General features: G+C 40.4%; 1 protein-coding gene across 25 annotated transcripts in view; it reads left to right on the top strand.

Moving 5' to 3' along the window:
* Positions 1–12,505, top strand: part of ATP9B (ATPase phospholipid transporting 9B (putative)) — a 282,461-nt gene that overhangs the window by 106,866 nt on the left and 163,090 nt on the right. The gene's annotated exons all lie outside the window — the stretch shown is intronic.

Genomic DNA, 12,505 nt, shown 5'->3' with positions numbered 1-12,505 from the left:
ACTCCAGGTGTGATTTGGCAGTCAGGAACAGACTCGGGGAGCATTGTCCAGGTCCCTGCCACTCCAGGTGCGTGTTGGCAGTCAGGAACAGACTCGGGGAGCATTGTCCAGGTCCCTGCCACTCCAGGTGCGATTTGGCAGTCAGGAGCAGACTCGGGGAGCATTATGTAGGTCCCTGCCACTCCTTCTCCCCATTGTTCCTTCCAGTGTTCTGCACATGCTAGCTGTCACACTTCCGTGACACTGACCTCTAGCCCTAAATTCAGAAAGACTGCCTTCCTCTGCTCGGCCTTCTCTCTTGCCCTATGGTATGGAAATCCTTTTATGCAGGAAGCTGGCCTCATAAGGCCTCATATCTGTGTTCTCCTTTCCCAGGGGTTACTGTCCTGCGATTATCCCAGAAGCACTGAGTCCAGTGTCTGAAAACAGCTGTTTCATCTATGTTGTCCATTTTCCAGTGTTTTTGGTGGGAGAGCGAGTCTCATACCAGCCTCAACAACATAGCTTATAGTAGTCATTGGCTAATTTATTTATTTTTTATTTTTTATTTTTTGAGGAGGATTAGCCCTGAGCTAACTACTGCCAGTCCTCTTCTTTTTGCTGAGGAATCCTGGCACTGAGCTAACATCGTGCCCATCCTCCTCTATTTTATACGTGGGATGCCTGCCGCAACATGGTGTGCCAAGTGGTCCATGTCCACACCCGGGATCTGAACCAGCGAACCCTGGGCCGCTGAGAAGTGGAACGTGTGAACTTAACCACTGCGCCACCGGGCCGGCCCCTCACTGGCTAATTTCTAATGAGAAATATAAGTGCCTTTTGGACTAAGTAAGCTGCATGACATTGCAAATTATAATTTAAAGCATAAATTTTTTCTTTTTTTTTTTTTTTAAAGATTTTAGTTTTTCCTTTTTCTCCCCAAAGCCCTGCTGGTACATAGTTGTATATTCTTTGTTGTGGGTCCTTCTAGTTGTGGTATGTGGGATGCTGCCTCAGCGTGGTTTGATGAGCAGTGCCGTGTCCGCGCCCAGGATTCGAACCAACGAAACACTGGGCCGCCTGCAGCGGAGCATGCGAACTTAACCACTCGGCCATGGGGCCAGCTCCTAAAGCATAAAATTTTTAAAAATACAAACCAACGGGTCTTTGTTATTGGAGGATTTACTTGTCATAGGGATGTACCTACCAGGAGTTTTGGACGTTCCTCGGGCCATGCTGCCTCTGCCTGCAGGTGCCTGCGTGCCAGCTGTCCCCTTACCTTGGCTTCCGTTTGTACTTCAGGCCACCCAGCCACTCTCTTAGGACTCATGCTTTCACAAAAGAGATGGAGATTAAATTTTTTGCTGATTATAGTAGTAATACGTGCATTGAAAATAATATATAAATTGTTAAAAAAATGAAAAACACTCATAATTTGGCCATTTAGCATTGGCTGCCACTCACACTTGGTGTAAACTCTTCCAGACGGTGCACTTCTCTACCCTTACCCTCACCACACACTTGCCCAGCTGGATAATGCGATAGATAGTTTTTTTCCTGTCAGGATATTTAATCAACAGTATGTTTTGGGTCATATTTTTTATATTAGAAAATGTATATCTTTTCAAGTATTTTATTAGCTGCATGGTATTTGACAAGTTATAACTTCTGTAATCAGCCTGAGAGTGGTGAATATGAAATTGAACACTTGTGATGTTTTATAAATAGTGGTGGAGATCAAAAGATAGGCATGTTTCAAGGATTTTGATTCTTTTGCCAGAATGCTCTCCAGAGGACTACAGCAACTTATGCATTTCCTGTGTATTGGTCAATTGACCTGTCAGGCTTCTCCAGTCTGATAACTGAAAAAATTTTATATTTAATTTTTTTGTGATGTTGAAGCTATTTCTTAATCAAGGAAGTGTGTTTCTCGTATTTTTATTTTGTAAGTTTCTGTTCACGTTGTCTGTCCACTTTTGTATGTTTTTAAAGACATCTTTATACAAGCATGCATCAGTTAATGACAGGAATATGTTCTGAGAAGTGTGTTAGGGGATGTTGTCGTTGTGCGAACATCATAGTGTGTGCGTACACAAACCTGGCTGGTGTAGCCTACTTCGCACCTAGCTCTGTGGCGCTGATCTTGTGGGACCACCATCATATGTGCAGCCACTTGTGACTGAAGTGTCGTTATGTGGCACATGACTGTGTATACTTTATCGCTTTTCATTTCCAGTTTTTTCAGTCTTTTCTAAATGTTTTTGTTTATATCTTTTGTCCATATAAAAGTGTAGAATGTTTGTATATTGTGACTACTAGTGCTTTTAAAATGATTACTTATGTAAGATGATAGGGATGCTAATTCTTGGTACAATGGCAATCATATTATGATATATAAATGTATCAAATTAACACATTGTACACCTTAAATTTGCACAATGTTGTATGTCAAGTATATTTCAATAACAAAATAAAATGGCTACTGCCTTTTCTTTTATGCTTAGACTATTTCCACTCCATTATTATATTTTGAATGATTATTTTTTAAGTAATTCCTGCTTTGCATATAAAATCTTCAATCCATCTTGCGTTTATTTTGAGTGAAGCTGTGAGTGGGAAATCAAACTTAAAATGAAACTTGTTAGCTGTTTGCAGCAGTACCATTTTGTGAGTGGCACACTGGGTTTGCATGCCGTCAGCACTGCCCTCAAATGGCTACGTGGTGCCCAGCTCTCAGCATCAGTTTATGAACATGCCTCTCTCTATACTTTTGCCAAGTATGTGGTGCAGTCCACTCTCCCAGTCTGTTTCTTAACTTCTCGCTGTATAATATCTTTTGCCATATAAATGTTTTAAATTTTATGTAGGTAAGTGTTTATATGTTTTCCTATGTGCTTATGGATTTTGTGCTGTGTCCAGAAGGCTGTTCTCCCACCAATATTCGTTTATCATTTTAACCACTTTCAGTTTGTCAGTAGGTGGTCTAAAGGTGAGCAGCTGGTCATTAGCATTCATAGTCTTATGATTATTAACACATTATTCCCCGCACACAGACCCATAGAGAAGGAAGTTTGATCATGTCACTAACTCTGCGTGGCTAAAAGATTGTTTTAAGAGTGCAGGTCAAGTAGGTTATTTTTAGTACATACTGTTTTCTGGGCCAAATCCTGCCTCCCTCCAGCTGGAGCTTTCTCTGCCTGTCTCCTCCTCCTCACCCTCAGACTTGGTCCTTTTTGTTTGCTTTTCTTGTTATTTTTCATGTAGCAAAATACAGCTGTACTATTGCCTACTACTTAAAACATCTAGTTTATAATTCTCATTCTATTTGTTAAAATGAGTTAGTTTTTATCATGAGACATTGATGTAGCCTGTTGACTTTCTCATGTACTTTGAGCTGGTTACTGGGTTAGTGCTGCTATTTCTCAGTTGCATGTTTCCTCCTTTGTGTCCTTTTTTTTTCCTTTTTTCTTTTTCTGGCATTCCTCTGCCCATAATCTCTCCAGGATTAAAGGTGGAGGTAAAGATCATGAGTCCTAAATGACTGGGAGGATTTCTGCTTGCTGTCATGCTTGGATGGTGACTCCACCCTCCAAGTCTTTCCCTTGGAGCCTCACTTTCAAGAATTCTGGAGTCGCTAGGGTGGACACTTGGAAACAGTTGCACTAAATAATCATTTGTAGTAGATTTAATTTGTTAAGAGTGTTGGAAAAGAAAGGGCAAGGTTAAAATACTATGTTAGAGGGCCAACCCTGGTGGCCTAGTGGTTAAGTTTGGCATGCTCTGCTTTGGTGGCCCGGGTTCAGTTCCTGGGTGCCGACCTACACCACTTGTCTGTCAGTGGCCATGCTGTGGTGGTGGCTCACATACAAAAAGAGGAAGATTAGCAGCAGATGTTAGCCCAAGGCGAATCTTCCTCAGCAACAGAAAATACTATATTTGAATGAATTTGTCTCAAAGAAAAGCCAAACAAGTGAGTGTGTGGTGTACGATTATGTTAATAATAGAATTCTAGGGTAGTGGATCCGCAGTGACAGAGGCTAAGAGTTGGGGGAGGGAGGCCTGCAGACTGGTACAAAGACACTTTTGGGGGTGATAGAAATGTCCAATATCTTCATTGTGGTGGTGGTCATAGGCATATACATGTATTAAAATGTATAAAATTGTACTCTTTAAACATGTGCAATTTATTGCATATAAGTTATATCTTAATAGTTAAAATTCCACTGTTATTATCTGTATCTTTGAGTATTCTCTTTGCCATTATCACAGGAAGTGACATTTTATTATATTCAATATTATAAGGATGTTTTGTTCATTTTTATTAGTGAAATGTGTAAATTTAAAAATATAAAGTTATAGTATACAGTTCATATAATGCTAATTTAAAAATTTTATTGTTGATGCACTTTGACAGATAATGTGATTAAGCATTTGGGTGAAGTAACTGTATGGTAAATAAAAACATTTTAAGTTTTGAAATGACCATAAAACCCAAAAGCAGTATATCCTAGAAAAGAGGAAGTTTAACTGAATTTCTGATTCATCAATCAATTTAAATTTGTAGCTTCATAAAATTTGGCGTGTATGTATAAATTTTTTTTTTTTAGAAAAGGAAGTCTAATCTCATTATGAATACAGTCAAGGCCATCTGGTTTTCATTTACTAGCTTACACTGCCCGTAGCTGTCACTCATTTTTGACTTTTCTCTCTCCCTCATGTAATGGACTTGGGGAATGTTTGGTGTCGTTTGCTTTTTGTTGCATCATCGCTTGCGCATTGTGTCCGTGGTGATGCCAAGAATAAACCTGAAGAACTGAGGACACTACCAAGAATACCCTTTCCAATTTTGTTGCGTTCCCTAAAGTGATCAGACAATTAAAATGTCAACAAGCCTTTTAATAATAGCTGTGCTGCAGAGCCTGCAGCAGCAGGTGTGGTTTCTCGTTGCTTCACACTTGTGTAGAAGGCACGCTTTTCAGGCACCATAGATGTTTGGAAAATACATTTCTGGCTTTTGTGATCAGGCAAATTTATTACCAACAATGAAGTCACGGTAATTTTCAATAAATCATGGCTTGCTGATTTATTTCAAAAGACCCATATAGCAGTAAACAATACCATTTACATTTAATTAGCTTTATTGAACGAAAGGCAATTTTATTTGTAATGAACCACATGTTATGATTAAGGATGTATTTTAATGACCTTTAAGTAATGCGAGCAAATGTTGCCCTTGACCTAATAGCAGAGGCTTTCCTACATTATTGAAAACTTCAGAATGATTTTTAAATTATCATGAAAAGCTTCGAATGACATTCTCATTATTGTGCCATTATTCAGTCCTTTGGTGTCTAATACACTAGATGAAACGCATTCCTCTAAATGTTCATGTGCATGTAGAAATGAGGATTGTTGCTAGCTTGTTCTTTATTTCCTTGTATCAAAAGGGAGTCTTGAGAAACTATATGAGTTTCGTTTTTGAAGATTACTGTGACAGTACAACACTTAAATGAGTGATTCTCGAACTTGCCTGATCCCAGAAATCATTTGGCTGCTTATTAAACATTCTAGTCAAATTTTTATACGTCTAAAATTATTATACACGTAATTTCTCCTTGTGTAAACTAGCTTGACCTAATTAACTTGAAAATAAATTTTTATTAGTTTACATATAGTCTCCGTTGCACTAGCAGACCCACTGTGGTGGGCTCGTGTGTTCACCCTTCGTTCAGTGTAGCATCTCTATTCTCTAGAAACCTGGAAAATAATTTACGTATTTTCCAGGCCTCCTTGAAGGTATGTAAATGAGCTTTTCCAAGTTAAATGAATTCTCAAAGAATTTGCAAGCCGGGAATGAGGATGAATTACCTTCTGCCCCATTGGCAGTTTTCTACTGGCAGGTGCCATCCTTAGCTTCAGGGACTTGACTGGTAGTTGCTGTGTAGGCAGTGACCTGTGCACGCTGGAGTCAGAACTCCATTGGTGTATCTTGAACTCAATAGTTGCATCAGTATTTTCCATGGTGGATCATTTTGGTAACATTCTGAGAGTAATTTTTGGAGGTTGAGTCGTGAGACTCATCCCTTCCTAGGATTTTGGAAGAATCTCATTCCATATATTAAATACTTTTCTGCTCTGAGATCTAGGGTGGTTTCTGTATGTCAGATCCCCTACTAATATACCTCAAATCAATATAGAAGTTTTTTTCCCTCCTCAGCATCCCAGAGGTGGGTGGTCCAAGGCTGAGAGGGCAACTCCGAAATCCTTGACAGGTGACTTCCAACTGTGCCCCAAATGTCTGGTCCCTCTGCAGGCCAGCCAGTGGGAGGGGAAGGGCAAGGAGAGTGCTTGCAGCCCAGACATGGCACATCACTTCCCGTCACACTCCATTGCCAAGCGAGCCACCTGGTGAGAGCCAGCTGGAAGGATCGCTGAGGGGTATGTTCTTGGGGGCCCAGATGCCCATCTGAGGCTTGGCGGTTTGTCTTTGAAAGGAGGTGGGAAGAAAGGTGGGAAACGGTCTCTGTCCACCATTTCATCATTTTGTTTTTGAGTTTCTTTGATTTCCTCTCACACTTCTTACTGGACAGTATGCACTAAGCCTTTTCAGTGAGTCCTCATGGAGGGTTTTACGGCCCTCAGAATGGTGCTCCCTTTGGAATTGCTGCTATGATCACCATTGTTGTTAGAATCACTAATTTCATACTTGTTTTTCAAGAAACTCTAAGCAAATTGAAAATTTCTGTTTTCCTCACTCACCTGGATTAAAGTAGGAAGTAAATGTAAACGTCACAATAGTAAATATGTCTTTTAGAAATGAAAGAAGCCATATCATTTTTAGACTGTTACTTGTTTTCTGTTAAAGAACATTTTCTTTAAGTGGTAGAGCGTGACATACAACCCACCAGTGGGGCTGCCACTGATGGAGGAGATGTGACAACGAGGAGCCCAGTACACAGCCCTGGAAGCCATGGCTGTCTGGCTTCCCTTTCTGAAAGAATCATTGGGATGCATGCACAGAAGCAACAGGAAAGGGAAAGACCAATTTAAATTGAAAAACTGAGCCTAGATTAATTAGGTGTTCCAGGATCAGAAGAAAATAAATGCAAGTCTAATATATTTTAAGAAATCTGAGAGGATATTGCAATCCAAACAGGAGCTATGAAATAGATCATGTGGAAAGTAAGACCTCTTAGAAAGATACATGGTTGCTGAAATCAAAACAAGAAAATAGGACTGGAAAATGAATCGTTCTCCATCTCAGAACATAGAAATGGTGGTCACCGTTTCTAGCTTGGTCCTCAGTGCTACCTGTAATCATTTTGTTGGTGTGTTTTTAATCGTATGGAGGTAAAACTGGTGTACGGTAAATTTCACATAGTTAAGTTGCACACTTCGATACACCTGTGAAAGCATCTCCAGAGACGAGAGCGAAGTACCTGTCACTGCTGCCATGAAGCCCTTTTGTGTGTGTGTGGTCCACTGTGTTCCTCTGGTCGTGGTGTGCTTTCACACTTCTCCACTCTCCCTTAATCCTGATCCACCTGCCCTTCTGTCATCAAATGATTTTTTCTCACAGAGAAGAAAGATTATATCAAATGGAAATTCCTTCAATTTCCCACCAATAAGGGAACAATATTATCCCTACTGGTGCCTGCCCCCTACCTTGCCTATTATTACAACGAAGAATTGTTCCTTCTATCTAAGGACAATTCTTCTATAGCTTTTGCCTAACCCTGAATTTCCAAGACCTCCCCTGGTCAATGATTTCCTGCCCTCTCTTTTCCTAATCTCTCCCTCTCTGATAGCCCCTTTCTCTTAGCCCTTAGGCCTTCAGTCTATTCTAGTGTCTAAAGTGTTCCTTCAGTTCCCTCCTCAATTTTAGGTTAATTGAATGTATCTAGAAATTTTATTTATTTATTTATTTAGTTTTGTGAGGAAGACTGGCCCTGAGCTAACGCCTGTTGCCACTCTTCCCCTTTTGCTTGAGGAAGATTGTCCCTGACCTAACATGTGTGCCAGTCTTCTTCTGTTTTGTATGTGGGACACCACCGCAGTGTGGCTTGATGAGTGGTGTGTGTAGGTCCACACCCAGGATCCGAACCTGTGAACCCTGGGCCGCTGAAGCGGAGTGCATGAACTTAAGAACTACACCGCTAGGTTGGCCTCTTAGAATTCTATTTTTATATCTAGCTATACCTCTTTGCATTCTTGTTAGTAGTTGCTAGAGATTACAATATGTGTTTAACTAAAAGTGTATTGTGAAAAGTTAAAATTGTATCACTTCACATAAATGGTAAGAACCTTCCCATTGAATAGATCCATTTACCCTACCTATCCTTTATGCTAAAAGTGTATTGTGTCTTTTTTGTATGCATGTATTTTTATATGCGTTTATATACTTTTTATATGCATTGTCTACATAATTATAAACGGTTCCAGTATTTTATCTATATTTTAAAGAATTTAAGTGAGAAACAAGATTTTTGTTTTTCTTCTGATATTTACCATTTTTGTTCCTCACTGTTCCTTCCCTAAAGATCTGAGTTCCTACTAGCTATTTCCCTTCAGCCTAAAGAACTTTTGTTAGCATTTCCTGGGGTATGTCTGCTAGCCGTTAATTCTCATTTTCATTTGTCTGCAAATATCGTTATTTCATCTGTTTTTCTGAATGATATTTTGTGGAGCATTGAATTCTGGGTTGACAGCTTTTTTCCCCCATGCACTTTCAATATACTTTGTTCCACCAGCTTCTGCTTCCATTATTTGTACTGAGGGACCAGTGTTATTTGACAGTTGTTCCCTGTATGTAATGTGTCATTTTTCTCTAGGTATTTTTGAGATTTTTCTTTATCTTTGGTGTTTTAGCAATGACTGAAATTTTTTAATTTAATTGTCTGGCTGGGGAGTTTTTGGGCTTCTTGAATCTGTCCATTTGTGGCTGTCAACAAATTTGGCATATTTTTAGTCATTCTTTCTTCAAATAGTTTTTCTTCCCCATTCTGGCTCTGCTCCTTCCAGGAGCCGAGCCACAAGCATGTGGACCTCCTGATGTTCTGTCAGCAGGACTGCGACCACATGTGTTTTCAGAATCTTTTTTTCTGTGTTCTTCAGAATCGTTATCTCTTGACCTGTCTTCAAGCTCCCTGACTCTATTCTGTCATCTCTAATCTACTGTTAAACCCGTCTAATGAATTTATTTCAGATACTATGGTTTCTCAATTCTAGAATTTCCGGGGTTTTTTTCCCTTAAATATATTTTCTTTTTCTGTGCTGTGGTTTCCTCTGTGTTTATTCTTTAGGAAAATATTTTCCTCTAAGTCTTTGAGATGTTATAATAACTGCTTTGAAATTCTCATCTCTTAATTCTGATGTCTGGTCCTGTCAAAATTAGTCTTCATTGATTGAATTCTTTCTTGAATATGGATCTCTTGTTTTTTTTCTTCGTATGTGTAGAAATTTGGATTGTATCTGCAACATTGTTAATGGTACATTGTAGAGACTGGATTCTGTTCTGTTCTTCTGAAGAGGATTGGTGTTTTGTTTGGCTTTAAGTGGTAGTTAACTTGGCTAAAGTCAAACTCTGAACTCCGTCTTTCCTGCAGGGGGCTGCTGCTGAGGTCTTCGTTCAGGTCTTTCAGCTGAGCTGAAATTTGAATTTCAGACACTGGTAGAAGCTCACAGAGACAGCAGAGGAGTTTCTTCCAGCAGGAGGGGAGAGCATGCCAACTGTTCTGAGAAGCAGAGATGAGCTTGCCCTCCTTTCTCTACTCTGGCAGTGTCAGTGTCAGGGCTTGTTTCTTCTCTGCTGCTACAGTCCTTGTGCACCATGCAGCAATCCTAACTCTGCTTTTCAGTCATCCCCTCCTCTTTCCCAGACCTTTCATCTGGAAGGGTCTTATGCAAGAAACATGAAGCATTTTTTACAGAAAAATATTTTTAAGCAACTTAACCAGGAAGAGACATCATGTTTAGGAATTGGTCAAGAAGAAATCCAAATCTTCAAATCTTTTCAAAATGGCTTTATATAACCCACCACCCATTTTTGTCCTGAAAATTAGAGTCTCGGGAGTGTCCCAAAACAGATCATTCCCTTCCTGGGACAACAGCACTTAGTAATCAAAGCCTTATTAAGGCATGCACAAGGGAGGAAGGTGAGGGAAGTGGGATCAGGCTCGTGGTCCACTGCTGCCAACTGCAGCTGATCTGGAATGCCAACCACCAAGTTAACAACTGTGAGGCGCCCCCGAGACAGACAAGGCAGTGAGGGGCTCACTGTCCTTGTCATGGGCTTCCTTCCCACTTGCAGCTGGGGACAGGGGTCACTGCTTGGGACCAGTAGCAGTTCGATTTCAGGTGGCCCATCCGAGCATGAGCTCTTGCTTGCAGGCAGCTCATGTGACCCAGACAGCCCAGGCAGCATCCAGGATGTTTTCATGGTTTACATCCCTCCTAGGGGTCCCAGTTCTGCACAGCTCCCAGGCCTGAGGTGTGTCCGTGAGCCTGTTCCTGCACTCAGCTTGGCACTGCTTGTGCTGCTGCCAGAACAGCCCTGGCAATGTCGGGTCCAAGTTAGAGTTGGGCAGGTGTTTGGGATCTGTGAGTCCAGGGTTCCAAACGGTGAGACTTCTAGGCTGCACCATGAGAACATGAGAGCTCAGCCTCAGATGTGGCATCCGCTCCAAGGAGAGTTCCAGAGCAGAGTCTGGACGGGAGCACAAGTCATGTGTGTGGAAGGACGTTGGGAGTGTCGAGAGGTTGGCAGCTGCTCTCTCACGACAGATCAGGAAGCTCACCGTGTTCAGTTCACTGAGTTAATGATGGGTGACAACCTTCTGAAATCTCACTTGTACATTATCGTCTGTCAGTTGTGTTGTAGGTGCGCCCCTTCACCCTTTCTGTGAAATTTCAGTTGTACATTATCGTCTGTCAGTCGTGTCGTAGGTGCACCCTTCACCTTTCTTGCCCACCCCCACCCCCCCTTTCCCCTGGTAGCCACTAATCTGTTCTCTTTGTCCACAGGTTTAAATTCCTCATGTGAGTGGAGTCATACAGAGATTGTCCTTCTCTATCTGGCTTATTTCATTTAACGTAATTCCCTCAAGGTCCATCCATGTTGTTGCAAGTGGGACGATTTTGTTCTTTTTTATGGCTGAGTAGTATTCCATTGTGTATATATACCACATCTTTTTTATCCAGTCATCTGTTGATGGGCACTTAGGTTGCCTCCACGTCTTGGCTATTGTAAACAGTGCTGCAGTGAACTTTGGGGTGCATGGGACTTTTGGGATTGCTGACTTCAAGCTCTGTGGATAGATACCCAGTAGTGGGATAGCTGGATCGTATGGTAGAGAGTCCTATTTTTGGGTGGTTATTCTTTTCTTTTCATCAATTTTATTAGCAGTCACTAGATTGTTGTATCAAACCTGCGTTCATATTAGTGAATTTCCTTTAAATTTGGAAGTTTCTTTTTGACTCTCCAACTGAGCATTTTTCAGTTATGTTCAGGTCTATGTGGCACCTCTTGTTAACTCTTATGGTGCTATGAGATGGAAGAGAAATCCCAGTCTTCCTTCAGAGGACAGCTGAGAAGCTAGAAATAGAGGCCATGTGAAGGCAGGGTGCTTCCTGATGCAGAGTCCTGTGCAGGAGTGTAGAGACAAATACAGGCCATGGGTCTTTAATTCTTCATTTATTTGGACTAATGTCATTATTATCTCATTTAAATTTCAGGCCTGTAGTAAAGACAGATTTTTTTTTAAACTTTTGTATTGTTTTTATTTGTCAGCTTTCTGATTTCAAATTAAGAGAATTTTTTTAAAAAACGACTGAAATATCAAGAATTAAAAGACTTTTAAAACCTTACCCTAAAAAGCTCAAGGATACGTAATCTCCATTTGTGGATATAATATACTCAGTATTATTTGGGTCCACATGCATCAATTTGAAAAGTACGCTAGCATATTTGGGTTATAACAAACTTAATTGGTTACTTTACATCCACATTATCCTTGACATACTCACTGTATGATTTCAGGTATGCTTCATACCTGTATGCTTTGGGGTTTAGTTTTATAATGTCAAGTGTAAGCTGGTCAGTTTAGTAAGAATGGGTTTACCACACAGAAGATTGGCAAAGTCACACTTCCCTGGGCTGTCTAGTGAATAGCCCAATGAAAATCTCATGTGCGATATGGTTTTTATTATAAATATATCTTTGCTTAATTTAACTCCTTTAATATTAATAAAATTACATAGGGTTTTGAAAGCTAATCTTTCTGGATCAACAAACATACTTTTATAATTATCTTAAAATAAGGTGCTTAAGATCTCATCTCTGGAGACTTAATTGTTTAAACTTTTACATGTTGCCAATAAGTGGAGTAACATGAAGCATATCTCTTTTCTGCTTCCAAACTAACTCTGTGAAGGTAGCTATGATGTGTGAATAGTCAAAACCTTCCCTGCAGTTTTATAAATACAGGTCGTGGGAATATGGTTCACGCACAAGGGAGAAATGCAGTGT

The sequence above is a fragment of the Equus asinus genome, chromosome 7 (assembly GCF_041296235.1).
Source record: "Equus asinus isolate D_3611 breed Donkey chromosome 7, EquAss-T2T_v2, whole genome shotgun sequence".
Taxonomy (NCBI): domain Eukaryota; kingdom Metazoa; phylum Chordata; class Mammalia; order Perissodactyla; family Equidae; genus Equus; species Equus asinus.
Note: the sequence above shows the minus strand (reverse complement) of the source record. Positions and strands in the feature narration are given on the sequence as shown.